This window comes from Pteropus alecto, unplaced genomic scaffold, assembly GCF_000325575.1.
Source record: "Pteropus alecto unplaced genomic scaffold, ASM32557v1 scaffold239, whole genome shotgun sequence".
NCBI lineage: Eukaryota > Metazoa > Chordata > Mammalia > Chiroptera > Pteropodidae > Pteropus > Pteropus alecto.
The window spans coordinates 2,590,477-2,605,061 of NW_006494613.1; the positions used below are offsets into that span (position 1 = coordinate 2,590,477).

Genomic DNA, 14,585 nt, shown 5'->3' on the forward strand with positions numbered 1-14,585 from the left:
AAAAAATTTTTTTCTCAGCAATAATAGCATAGTTATTTAAAGAATCTGCTGAATGCATGACATCTCGCTTTCTAGGTTTTAAACCATGTAACATTATTATGACACTATGGAATTTAAATGCTGAATCAAGACTATTTCTAAAAGGCAGCCATAGTTAGAACTTTAGAAAATATGGTACAAATTTGTTAAATGGAAAAGAATTACTGTTATCTCATTAGCTATTTTTCTCAGTTTGATACTAATATTATTAATAATACAATCATCACATTATATTTCAACAACAGTTTTTTTCTCACTAATCTCAAACCAACTTTATGGATACACTATCCAAATTATTGAATTATTACATATGAATTAGCATATGGTTAGAAGGATAGCACATTTTATCGATAAAGAAACCACAACAGCAAGCAATTTGCTTAATACAATAGACAATCAGTTTAGATAAAACCAGGAACCCCATTTCTCTACCATTTCTTTCAAGTGAAATATAAAATTACTTAGTGGATATTTTTCAAGAGCAGCACATGCATACATGCAAAAAGAAATGTAATTATGAGCAAATGGGACACATCTTCTGAAATCAGGTTGCCTTCTCCCTCAGAGCACCTATTTAAATCTCTCTGTTCACTATCGTCAAAAATCTTGAACAGGTGTTAACACCTGGCTTAAACAGTATTTTCTGACTTTCACAAGGCAAATAAGACATTTTCTTTTGTTCCCAACAGTCTTAAAATCCTAATTCTCCACCGCATATCACAAAGCCTATCATCTATATTAAGAATTTACAGCTATCATTCTAAAATCTTTTCATCTTTTCAGCTAAAACACTGAACCGTGTTTAATCAACTTCCTATTTCCTTCACTTTCACCAGCTGCCTTCAATCAAAATCATTCTATTTTTCCTTTCTTCCACCTAACTAGTTTCATTTTCCCCAAGTCTCAGAACCTTAAAAGATATGAGATGTTATTCTCATATACTAATTCCTCTTCTATTTATACCACTTCTCTTTTTCCACGTTTTTACCACTTCATTTTTCTTTTTCTTGCAACAAGCTCATTCCCTTTCATTGGTTTTGCAACAGCTTTTTAAATATATATTATCAAAAATAATTTGACAAACTTGTTGAGAAACTATGACATTCTAGCCTGATTGTAGGAACATCAATGGTCTCTTGTCTCATTAAGTTTCCTGTTTGGTAAGCAAGAAAGGCACAAGCAAATAATTTCAGAATAACACTGTACTCGCTAAGACAAAAGTATGCTGTGGGTGCTAGAGAAGCATCCAACCTAGAGACAGAGGAAACATTCCAGAGCCAGCAAATCCTGAGCTAAATCTTAAACTAGAAGAAATTAGGCTGGAGGTGAAGGTTAGAGGGGATTCCAAAGAGAAGGAACAGGAAGTGTACAGACAAAAAAAAATGAAATAGCATTGGGTGGATGAGAACTTCAAGCCCTGCCGTTTTATCGCAGTGTAAAGTAAGAGGATGAAAACAGTAGAAAATGAAGGTAGAGATAGAGACAGGGGCCAAAGCACAGTTTGCAATTGGTCCGTCTCACACATATAAAACTTCTCCCATTACCTATTACCTATGTGAGAAAGAAGTATTCCAGCATTGGCTGACATAAGGTCATTTGTGAAGCAAAAATATTAAGATTACCCTGAAAATTTGAAATGAAAATATTTTATTAACAAACATTAATCAGTGTTTAATGCCAATCACTAGCTGTAAACATCTATGTAAATGGGTTCTTCCTGATTGTTTCCTAATTTTGAGAAAGTCTATAAACAAAATCAAATATTCTCTTCAAATACAAGTTAGTAATCAAACTTCTCAAATCCGGAATGCATAAAAACACCTACATTTTATAGTCTTTATTATATCATAATGAAATATGAAAGTAATTGACCATACTTTTAAAAACTTAGTGCTATATAAGGATAAAGTGCTCATATTATGAACAAAAATTAAAATCCCACGTAAATTTTTCCATCTATATGTATGTATATGTGTGTGCATATGTGTGTTTATTTATTTTGTTACATGGTAATAAAACTTTTTTCAAAATCTTTATTTGGGGAAGGTGTGGGGATTGAGGGAAAGGAAGTTGTATTAAATGATAAACCTATCAGTAATTAGAATATTTTACCTTAAAAAGTAATATTAAGGCCTCTACCAACATTTAAAATCCATAAAACAAATAACTGTGCCCATTTAAAATTCTAGAAATTTTTATTTCTTTCATCTGTAATGAGTAACACCTATAGCTATTCCCTATTTCAAAACAACAAATACTATATGAAATGCTCTATGAAAGGATATATAACTTAAATATAAGCTTTTACTTCTAAACTGGCAAAAAAATATAACATGGCTAATAAAAACATGTGCTCCTTTCAACTACACTAAAAAGAACCAAGTTTAAAGCAGTTCTTTTATTGTCCTGCACCTCTGCTTAAACAAAATAAACATGTTCTCAAGGAAAATTTTTATCATGTTCTTACTAAAATATTAAGAAAGAGAAGTAAACTTACTTGTGTCTGCTTGGCTGCCCACACTGATGTATCTGTCGTTGCCAGGAAGCGCAGTTTGGTAGTTTGTTGTTTCTTCCTGCTGCTGAGGGGTCTTGGCGTTCTTCGCGGTAAGGAAAGCCACTGCTAATTCCAAGTTTCCATTACTATCCTTCAAATATCAAGAACAGAACATAAAATATTTTTAAATATTTCTATACATTCTCACATGATTTATGTAATTTTCTTTGTAACAACTACACTTAAAAGCAAAAATCATTTTCAGTTTTAAACTATCCCTTGATTCTAATTTTACAATGTAAATTTATTGTGAACAAAGTATATATGTCAATAGTAATTCCTTTTTCTATTAAAATTACTAATAGAATGTAAAAATCAATTCTATATTTAACTTCTTAGTTTTCCATGGCTTTCATATCTGCTTAATAAAAGTCAATCACAAATTATACTTCTAAATAAATGAACAAACAAAAAATGTTTTCTGGAACTTGCCATATAAAAGGGTAAAAATGAATATAATAGTACTTACGCAAGTAAAGACACTAAAAGATATTCCCTTTAATATGGATGTGGAATACATACCTACAGACTAACTTAAGCAAATGTCAAAGGCATATAGGAAGAAAATGATAAAATGTTCTGAAGTTTGATAGTATGAAAAGACACACAGAACCCCCAGACAGAAATACTCAATACTGACAAGATGACAATCCTATCCGAATTATAAATACTATATAAATTTTATGTAGTTCTCATTAAAAGTATATCTGGACACAACTTTATTCTAAACTTAATTTAGAGGAAAGCAGATGTTAGAAAACTTAAAAATTTCTGAAACAATGAAATGAAACTTGTCCAATTATATCTCTATATTCTCTATACACTTAACAATAAATGTAACGCTAGCTCTATGACAGCTAATTGAAACATTAGGAAATCCAGATGTGAATAATGAAGTTATCTTTGTAACAGAAGAACACTTATGACTGTGTAGGCCATAAGAACTTTAGTATACATGCAAAGTGTAATAGGAAGCCATTGGAAGGTTTTGGACGGAAATGACATGGCATGATTTACATTTAAAAAGGATGATTCTGGCTGTGTGTTGAGAACAGACTATAGAAGAGAAAGGGCATAAACAGAGTCCAATATTATTTGCTATCATATTAAATGTGAGGGAGTGACAGAAGAAGAAAGATCAGGATGATACCAAGATATGAGTCCTGAACAACTGGAAGAATAAAGTTTCCAACCCACCCTAACTCCAATTCTATTAGTGGGTGAGGACAGAGAAAAGTAAGAGAGTAGTTTGAAAAGCACCACTGCTTTAAATTTTCTTATCTGTCACAATTATTACAGGATTCTTAAATAATTCATCCAAAATATGGGTATATCGTATTCTATAGTGTGATAAGAAATTCAGTTGTGAAAGAATTTACAATAACAAGGGTTAACATTATTCAGCACTTACTATGTGCCAGGAAATGCGCTAAGTGCTTTTCACATGCTACCTCATATAATAATAAACTGAATGCAACAGGATTTACACAAACTGAAGGTCACTTACTTTGAAAGACTAGAAATAAAAGTGCTAAAGTCAATATCATGTAGCTCCAAGATGCAGACTTCTTGTCAGTATATAACTGACAGAGTCTACTCATTAAACATCTCACAAATTCATATTGGGCAACAGTTAAGGTCTAAGCACACTGTGTCCCTCCACCCCGACCCCAGCTACTGGTAACTGTAACAAAAGTTTAAACACACATACACACACACACACACTCTATAGTTATACAACTTATCTCAAAGAAAATGTGGGAAATAATTAATTAGATTAATTCTTTATTCTTATTTAAACATATTCTACATGTTTCTCATTAAAAAAAAAAAAATTTAAAAAAATGAATTCCTTAAATTTGCCCTGACAACATAATGGGTATAGCCTCATACTCAGTGACATAGAATGGGAAAGACACTTTCTGAAAATACACATGGGGTGATTTAGTCATATTTATCAAAATAAAGAAAAACTGGCAATCATCTAAATGTCAATAGTCATAAAAGTTGATGTACGATACTTTGCGTCCGTTCTAAATATTTACATTGGCTTCGTAAACTCTGCAGTAATGCTCTGAACAATATTGTTTCATCATTTTTCTAATGGGAAGAAAGGCTAAAGCAAAGCTAGCAAAAGCAGAAATTAAGCGTGTCATCCTGGAATCAGGCTGCTTGGTTTCTATTCCAAGCTCTTCCCACATACTAGCTGTGATCCTGAGCAAGTCACTTCAACCTATGTTCCCTTATCTTTTGAAAAAGGATAAAATAATACTTACCTCAGGGAGTTATTAAGAGGATGAGTTAGCCACATAAAAGTATTTAGAATAGAGCTGGTACTATAAAAGCTTAGTAAGTGCTAGTTATTAACTTATCTAAGAAATAAATTATTTCTAGAAACAAGTGAAGAACTTTGGGCTCAGAATCAAAAATTGCATAATTAATTTTGCCTCATGCAGCAGGTGCCACAGGATTGAAGCTGTGTGTAGGTCTATAGTGGCACAAATGCTATATTGCTATAAGCCTCTAGTAGCAATATATAAATAAGCTTAAAATGGAGTTCTAGTTCTTGAACATCTTTCACTCATTTGATCCTTTTCAATGTGCACATCCACGTGACCTGACTTATCTGGGTACCTCTTTGTGAAAATGAGGGTACTTAATAAAATACAACCAAAATGATGCATTTTATTTGTTGCATATACTAAACAGTTTGATGTTGAATATTCTAAAAGTGCAATAAGTTGAATGTTAGCCATTTATATTTCTCCTTCATGGAAGGAAAAAATGTAAGCTTTTGGTCGTCTATTAATTCTCTACTTCTTCCTCCTCTTCTACCTCCTCTTTATCCCACCCCTCTCTCCACTCCTTACTGAAACTCTAAAAACATGGCTCTTTAGTAAAACCAGCCAACAACAGTTGTATTTACACTCCTCCATTTTGCATGAAAAGGGTTTCATACATAGAGAGATTATGTTGCTCCAAAGTATCTTGGAACATTAAGTTGCTGAAAGCTAACATGCTCAATGTTGCAGTATGTTAAGTAAGGCTCTTACTTTATAAAAGTTCTTTCTTATATCTCTACTACTACCACATGGTATAACTAAAAAACTAAATTTTTTAATATGGTAAGCAGTAGAAATGAGGGTGTAACACAAACTATGTCATAAAACAGAGGTCATACCTTCAAGGCTTGCTGTAGTATCTGGGCATCATTTATCCCAGTAATTTCTCTCAGCTGATTCAAAAACGTCTGCTGGTGCTAGAGGAGGGGGAAAAACCAAAATCATTACACTCTAAAATCTGAAAATATAAATGACCTTTGGGTTTAAAAAAATGCAAACTAGAGTGAAAAAGAAAAAAAGAACTTGAGAGAGACTGAACAAATTTCATTCTTTTAGGAAGAATGAACCATGCTCTAGGGAGCCCTTATTTTATTCTCATGTTTCCAAAAGAGAGCTTTTATATTACTCTCCAAGAAGTTTTATTGAATTAACAGTTTCTGGTCCATTCTTTACCACCTCAGTTATGCCTCCCCAGAAGAAAAGGAGTGATTTGCATGATGGCTAAGCCTAAAAAGAACTAAGGTAAATAGGTATTCATTGGGCTACTTCTACTAGGGCAGGGGTCCCCAACCCCCAAGCCGTGGACTGGTACTGGTCTGTGGCCTGTTAGGAACTAGGTCACACAGCAGAAGGTGAGCGGCAGGCAAACAAGCAAAGCTTCATCTCTTTCTGCAGCCATGCCCCAGAGCTAGCATCACCACCTCAGCTCCACCTCAGATCATCAGGCATTAGGTTCTCATAAGAGCACCAGTCTCTGGTGTCAAAAGGTTGGGGACTGCTGGCTAGTACATGGGACCACTGACTAAAATAACATAGCTTTGGTAATCTCTCTCTGTCCTTAGGGTCAGCCAGCATCCAAGTACTTGAGATGTTTGAAAAAAACACATGCTTTTGGCAGGAGATGCACTAGGTCTATTATATCATGGAGATCCTAAGATCTATTCAAGGAAAAAAGAATTTTCTCATTTTCCAAACTGTCAAAAAGGATCCTAAACAGAATTGATCATTTGCCCCCATTTGTTTCAAATCTGTTAATACCGCACTGGTCCATATAGTAAGCTATTATACTCTATTGGAGAGAAAAAGATGTAGATAGGATCCTCTTATCAAATCCCTCCCTGAACTTCTCTAGTTAAGAGCCATATTCCTCCCTACGCCGCTGTATTTCTTAAAACAAGTTCCCAAGACCCATGAAATAAAGACAGCTCAGTGGATATGATATGAAAATCAAGATGTCCCTAGAATAAAAGGATCAGATGAAATCTTTCTTGAAAATGTTTTACATTCATCTCAGTAATAATTCAGTCAAGAATCGTCAATGGATGATAAAACTATTAGGTCAAAGTTTGGTTAAGAACAGGATAGTTACATAGTTTCAAACTCTCTTTCTAGAAATTATAAAGGGAGAAAGAGTAACAGTAACTGTAACGAAGAAACCTGACAGATACGACCTCAACCAAGTGATCAAAGTTAGTATTACCAGAAGTGGGATAAAACGACAGTGTACGCCTCCTGATGTGTGATGCACCAAGAAGACGATATCACCTGTGGTATTCCTGCCATAATTTGCATAAAACTGAATCTAATCTTGAGGAACCATCAGACAAATACAAACCGAGGGACATTTTGCAAAATAACTATTCTGTCATCTTCAAAATGTCTGTATCATCAAAGACAAAGGATAAGTTTCCAGATTAAAGGAGACCAAAAAGGCGGGGCAACCAAATGTAATATGGGCGATCAGATACTAAACTCTATACAGGATATTATTGGGATGATTGGAGAAATATGAATATGGACTGCTTAGCAACAATATTGTATTAATATTACAGTCTTGAATTTGATAATTACATTATAGTTGTATAAAAATATATTTTTTCCTTAGGAATACACCTGGAGTATTTAAGTGGCAAAGGGGCATGCAACTCACTCTCAAATGGTTCAGAAAAAAATAATTTATGAAAGTTCTTTACACTAATCTTGCAACTTTAAATTTGAAATTACTTCAAAATAGAAAGTTTTAAAATGTTCTGAATACAGATTTGTTGATGTTAGAATTGTATAATGTACATTTCAAAACATATTTGATAATTTAAATATGAATAATGTATACACATCCAGAGATGAAGAGTCCTTAACAAATTTCAAAATAAAAAAATAAATTTGAAAGTTTGAGATAAATATCTTTTACAGAAACAACATGTATAAGTTAGAAATTATAGTCAGCTACATGCAACAGAGTCCCATCTAAATAGTAGCTTCATCATACTGCAGTATCTTCTTTTCCTAATATAAGTAGACTGGAAGTGGGCAGTTCAGATCTGATAAGGACCATTCCACATGATATCAAAGATCTAAGCTCCTTCTGTCTTTCCACTAAACATTCTTATATGTGACAGTCATCAAATGTCTATCACTTCCATGTCTCCTCCTCCAGCATCCTGTCCAAGTGATAGGTAGTATAAAGGTAAAGACAAATGACAAAAGTTTGCAAAATGATTGTGCCTCGTTTAAAAAACCTCATCTAATATCTTCCACTTAAAGCCTCACTGATCAAAATAGAGTCGCATGGCCACTCATAGTTGCAAAGGATATTGGGAAATTACTTTTCAGCGAGGCAAAAAGCTGCTCTGAAAATGAAATCAGGGTTGTTTGTAAGAGAAAAGAAAAAAAACGTATATTGGACAGACATTTGCAGTATTTGCAATGCCATCAATGAATTTTCATTTCCATAAAACTCATAAAAAGAGCCAAGATAACCAAAATTATCTTACAATAAAACACATAATAAAGCACATAAACAAGGTTTATAAAATGCCAGGAAGAATCGAAATTGTTGAATCAAAGAGTCAAATTGCCAAATTTACAAAGTTGAATTATGAGAAAAATAAAATTCTCGTTAAACTTGTCAACTTCTCTACTTTCATTTAAAAAAATTACCAATAACTAGCAATAGAACGATAACTAAGTTACAGTATACCCAACATTACAAATTAAAGATATATAAAAATATTACAGAAATTCTCCTTATCTTTAGATATCTCTTATTTTAGTGAACATAAAATACTTAAAAAGATTTTATAAGCTTGTTTGTAATCTCATAATCGCCGACACTCCAAACTTCATTCTTTACACCAAATATTATTTTCCTCAACGGCAAACTAATAAATTGTGGATCAGGGAAAGACAATTAAATACGCTCTCCCCGCCCCCCCGCCAAACACACACACAATTAGTCATTTGTACAAATGTTGCTGGCTATTATTTATAATTCTGGAAAACTGGAAACAATGAAAATGTCCTTCCACTAAGGAAGAGATTCTCAACTTCAGTGTGCAGAGAATGACTTGATGAGTCTGCGAATAATAAAGATTCCCAGGCCCCACCCCCTGAGACTGTGATTCCAGGGGAATTTGGGTTAAAGCTAAGATCTGCATTATTAATAAGCATCTCAAATGATTTTGATACAGATGGGCCCAGAAGCAGTCTGAGTCATGCAAACAACTGTATATTTTTAAATAGTGAATAATGTAATCTATATAGAAGTTACCTTTACAAAACCACATTAAGCTAAAGTGGTGGAATGAGAAATAATATATATACATATTAATGACTGCAAGGTAAAACATACATGAATATAAAGCCTAGAAAAGATTATAGAGCCTATGTTAGACTCTCAATTCTTCTCACATTTCTGTAACCACACCTTTGGCCATTATTCACTTTCTCCCACTAGACACAGGCTATATTTCCCTGCTGCATTGATGATGAGCTTGGTCATATGACATGCTTTGACCAATGACATATTAGCAGACAGCATGCAAGCAGACATGAAATGTGCTTGCATGGTTGGGCTTGCCCTCTCAAACTTCTGTAACTTCCTAAGAACATAACCTGTGTAGCCCAGTTGCCCCAGAAGAATGGGGCACCTGTGGAGAAGAACCATCCAACCAACCTGCAAATCCGTGAACATAACAATAATATTTTGGTATGGCACTAACTTTCAGAGTGGCTGTTATGGTGATACGTTGGCTGATGCAGAGTGCAATAAGAATACTGAGTATTTTATGAAGAAAAGTAATGTCTTCAAAATGTTATCATTTGGTGTTATGTTTATCTTTCAAAATAAAGTCAACTAAATATCCTAGAAAAAATAATTCATGCATATCTCTAGCATGGTTTGTGATCTCATGAATTTTGACTAAAAACGAAATGATGCAGAGAAAAAGCATCAGGGTTAGGAAGAAGGCTAACTGGAAGTAGAAAAAGTGAAAGAATCTTCTTAGCTCAGTTAGCAAGAAATGGGAAAGAGATCAAAAGAGGTGAGCTATGAGAAAAATTCTAAGTTTATGGCAGAGAAACTACCTCATTTGTAAACTTTTCCCTTTGTTATTGGCGCCTTACATCTGTGCTTTTTCTTTGAAAATCTGCACCTTCATTTCTTGCAATTATACATTTTTGTTTCTGCTATTTCTGTTGGTACTAAGACCCTGGTATTTCTCTCAAGATTTGCAACTTCCTATTTACCAAACTTCTGGTCTACAACACACCCTGATCCTCAACTAAAAATGTCTTGCATATGTTTCTCTCCTCCCTGACTAGCAATTCTGGATCTAAGGTGGATCCAACCCACTTCTATTTCGAGAGCTCTTTTTCTGAGCTCTGAGGACTTCCTTATACGGATTTCTAATTTACTCAAGTATAAGGGGTGGTGGGTGCAGCCTGTTCACACTACTGGACCAAGAAGGGTAATTACACTGTTCAAAAAGAGTCAGTGGCTTGCAAACACCACAAAAATTAAAAGCAAAGAAGCCAAGTCTACATACGGGCCTTCAGATTCCTTCTTCTATATTATTTTTACTGTATGATAATCCTTAAGTGCCTATTATATTGCAAAAATACAGTACCATGCACTTCAGGGAGAAGGAAGCAACAGGAATTTTAATGCAAATTAAGGATCAGAAGATTTCACAGAAATTCCTTCCCTTCCCCATTAACCCTACCTAATATTCGGTCTGTATTAAATCTGTTTCAGAAAAGACTATAGTATATATATGTAACATTGGTATAACTTTTGAGGATACCAAAAAAAAAAAAGCGGGGGAGGAGGGAATGATCACTGATTTAGGCTAAGGAAAGAGGATAAGCATTTACTATGATCTTGCTGTATGCCAGACTCTCTTAATTGCTTCCAGTATATAATCTCATTTAAAACATGCACACATGCACATAGACATCCCCTCTAGAAAGTTACTCTCATTTGATAGTTAACGAGTCTTCAAGAGATTATAAACACAGAGACAGGAATGGAAACAGGTTTTTCAAATTCCAAAGCCCATGTTCTTTTCACATTTGCTTTTCTCTATATCTGATTTTGGAGATTAAAGATTCAGTGAATAATGAAAACTCAACCCCCAAATTCACTACTCTGTTGATGTCAAATGTTTAGATAACGTCTTAAAAAAAATGAAGCACCACTGACTACAGGGCAGGAAAGCTTTCTGTGTTAAGGGGTGAGTGACTCATAAGTCAGTGATTGGTTCCTCTGAATTTCCAAATATAAATAAAAACTGGTTTAGTGCAAAGGAAAGAAAGTCAAAGGTTTCCATCTTCAGGAGGAAAAAAAGGCAACTCTTAAATGACCTCTAAAAAAAGCTTTCAAAATTTCTAAGAAAAGATAGTGGGAGAAAACAATTTGGTAGAAAATCCCAACACATTTTTAAAATTCCGAATCACATGCTATTGCTAGGCACTAAGTAGTAAGCATTTCAAAGTTACCTATCAATGAAAAAAAATCAGACTACTGCCTTTAAGGTATGTAACCACATTTACATCTATTTTTGTCAATACCTCTGCATCTACCTGATAACACTAAACTGCCCTAGTTCATGTTATCTCTTACTATAACAAGAAATCCCCAAACTTCACTGCCAGATAATTTCAAGTACATAACATATCCATGTAGCTCTTCATAAACTCGAAACTGGCCTATAATCAGCTATATAAGCAAACAAAAGCGAAAAAAAAAACTTTATTTCCTGAATTTTGTTTTTATTTTTATCTGCAATTAAAAGGGGATGACATGATCATTCATTCCCATCATATATTCTATGATCATTCATTCCCATCATATATTCTATGACCTCTCTGAATTTTCCTAGCACATTCCTTATCATGGCTTAAAGGGCCCTTTGCATGCCACAGCTATCTCTAGCTTCACTTTGTCTTCCTCTAGCCTCTGTCATTCAGGATCTACAAAATACCATTCTGCTTTCTAATTCAAAGGCTTTTGTATATTCAGCTTCCTTCTCTTAAGGTTACAGGTTTTCCTGGCACCACAGATTATAATAATATACCATGGTTAATGACCAGACTAAATCCAAACAGAGCACAGACTGTTTCCCTCATCAATGTATTCCTGGTAACTAGTATAGTGGTTCGCATGTGATAGGCACTAAGTAAACACTGATTGAATAAATGAATATAGCAGAGTTTGCAGAGGTGAACTGGAGTAAGTCAGATTACAGGGCTTGAAATCATCCATAGGAAAGAGGTATTAACTAATAACTGCATATGGGAACAAGAAGCATACATAAATCAGGCCCACTTACTAAGTAAACTTTTCATACTCTCCTACATTCTACCTAGAACTTCATAGAAAGCTTCATTTCCTAGATATAGTCCTGTCAATCCTGCTTGAAGTTGAATATATAATATAGTATTATAGAAATCTCCAGTTACAAATAATCTATACAGGAATCCCATGAATATTTGGGGTATCTGGTATTTTCTACTGCCATAGAGTCAAGGCTTATATCAATCTTTTTGGGTTAATGGCACTTTATTACTAAAATTAATCACATACCTCTATGAGTGCATATTTGATAGTATGCTTTTTTATTCTTTACTATTTACACTTAGGCTTAGAAATGCCAAAAATTCTGAATTTAAAAAGTCTTTTCTTATCTTTTTATAGAATTCCAGAGCAAAACAAGTATTTTGAAGCATTTGTGTAACACAAAAAAATCAATTAAAAAAATTTTTAAAACCACCAGAATACAAAAAGAAAATAAAGAAATGAGATACTTTATGGGAAATAGGTAGCAAATAACAATGGATTTAGGTGATCCTCAATAAATATTTGTTTCTATCCTTCCTCAGCTCAGAATTCATATCCCTATCTACCACCTAAACCCTTCGACCAATGTAACATCTGCATGCTGTCCATGTCCTTAATGGAATGTGCCATCCCTATTAACTAGCAGACAAAAGAAATGCATCATACATAGAAACTCTAAATGCAATCCCCCCCATTCCGCAAAAAAAAATCATTACATAGTACTAAAGCTAAGAACTCAACACCATGAAACATGGTTTCGATGGGAACATGCAGTATGAGGTACAAAAATCCAACTTGCAAAATCTTTTGGAATAGTGCGTTTTTAAATTAAGAAGTGCCTGTATTCTGAAAAACATCTGGTTAAAAAAAACTTTTGTGAATCACATCACATCCGTGAATTAAGATCTCTGCAGTTTAAATATGTATTTAACTTGTTTTGATGCTATAAACTGATTGATTCCTAATGTTTCTCTTTTATCCAATTAAATCTTTATGTATCTCTAACTTTCTTAAATTTTCATAATTGAGATTTCCAGTCAAGATGGTGGAGTAGGTAATGCTGTGTTTGCCTCCTCTTATAACCACATCAAAATTACAACTACAGAACACCCATCGTTGAGAATTGCCTGAAGTCTAGCTGAATAGACTTCCAACCAAAGATATATAGAAGAAGCCACCTCAAGACTGGTAGAGACTTGAAATAGGCTAGTCCCACACCTGTGTTTGGTGGTTAAAAACTGGGAGGAATATCTTGGTTGTGGAAGTCCCTCCAGAGGAGTGAGGGGTCTCAGCCCCACATCAGACTCCCCAGCCCAGAGTTCCAGTGCTAGGAAGAGAAGTCCCCATAACTTTTGGCTGTGAAAACCAGTGGAGATTATGGCTGAGTGAGATGGATGGCTGCCAGAGTTCCAGGTGTTTCACATAAAGGGTCCAAGCATGGACTTACTCACTGATGGACTCACTCGCTCTGAGTTCCAGCACTGGGACAGCAGCTCAATGGCCACCAGGGACAGATGAGAAAAAACTGAGTCGTCTGGCTTCAGGATGAGGGCTGGAGGAGCAGCTTCTTCTCCCAGACAGAAATGCTGGCAGAATCTACTGTTTCTTTGCTGACAGACAAAAGACACAGGTGGCCACCATATCCGAGTCTCCATTAAACTGGTTAACATTGTTTGCCCTGCCTAGGTGATTCCCTGAGACCCCATTCCACTCAACTTGTGCCCCCCCCAACCCCCCAATAGCTGTTTCCAGTGACTTTTCCATATAAATAAGCCTGTCTCAGCTCATGCTATGGACTTTCTCTCAAAGGTTCACAAACTCTAAATAAGTAGCATCTGGCCTCGGTGTGCCCTATATCTCTTGTTGAGCAGCCCCAAGCCTGGTACTAGCAACAGCCAGCCCTGATTCACAGCTTGGCCTCTGGAGGCACCTCCAAGCTCAGTGCAGGTGGCGGTCACCTGCGGATTACTTGGTAGCTTGTAACAGGTGACCATAGGCAGGGAACAAGCTGTGGCTGAACTTGGCCTGTGGCATGGCCCCTCCAAGAGGTCCCTGGGGCCAGCATGTGCAATGGTTGGCTTTAGAATGAGCTGGAGCTCCATCTGAGAATGACAAACCCAAAGAGCAGACTGGGAAGACACCAGAGTTCTGAAAAAGTGAATCTTGGTCTGTAAGGTCAGCCCCTCACCAGCCAGTCCTCACAACTAATCAGCCTGAGGGTCAGTCCCTACCATTGATGTGTAAATAGCAACCAAGACTCAAATACAAAAAAAAGGGCACACATAACCCATACAAAGGACACACTTGGAAC

At 35.2% G+C, this 14,585-nt stretch overlaps 1 protein-coding gene across 6 annotated transcripts in view; it reads right to left on the reverse strand.

Annotated features, from left to right (window-relative positions):
- The window catches only part of USP25 (ubiquitin specific peptidase 25), a 91,410-nt gene extending 85,561 nt beyond the window's left edge, over nucleotides 1-5,849 (reverse strand). For 3 of the 6 annotated variants that reach the window (XM_025042466.1, XM_025042465.1, XM_025042464.1), the window contains exons 1-2: nucleotides 5,775-5,849; nucleotides 2,537-2,684 (exon numbers count right to left, since the gene is read on the reverse strand). The gene's annotated coding sequence lies outside the window, so the exon portion shown is untranslated. Of the gene's footprint in view, nucleotides 1-2,536; nucleotides 2,685-5,774 lie in introns of those variants that run through there. The other 3 variants (XM_025042463.1, XM_025042469.1, XM_025042467.1) reach the window with 2 other exon arrangements.
- Between the last annotated feature and the right edge of the window lie 8,736 nt (nucleotides 5,850-14,585).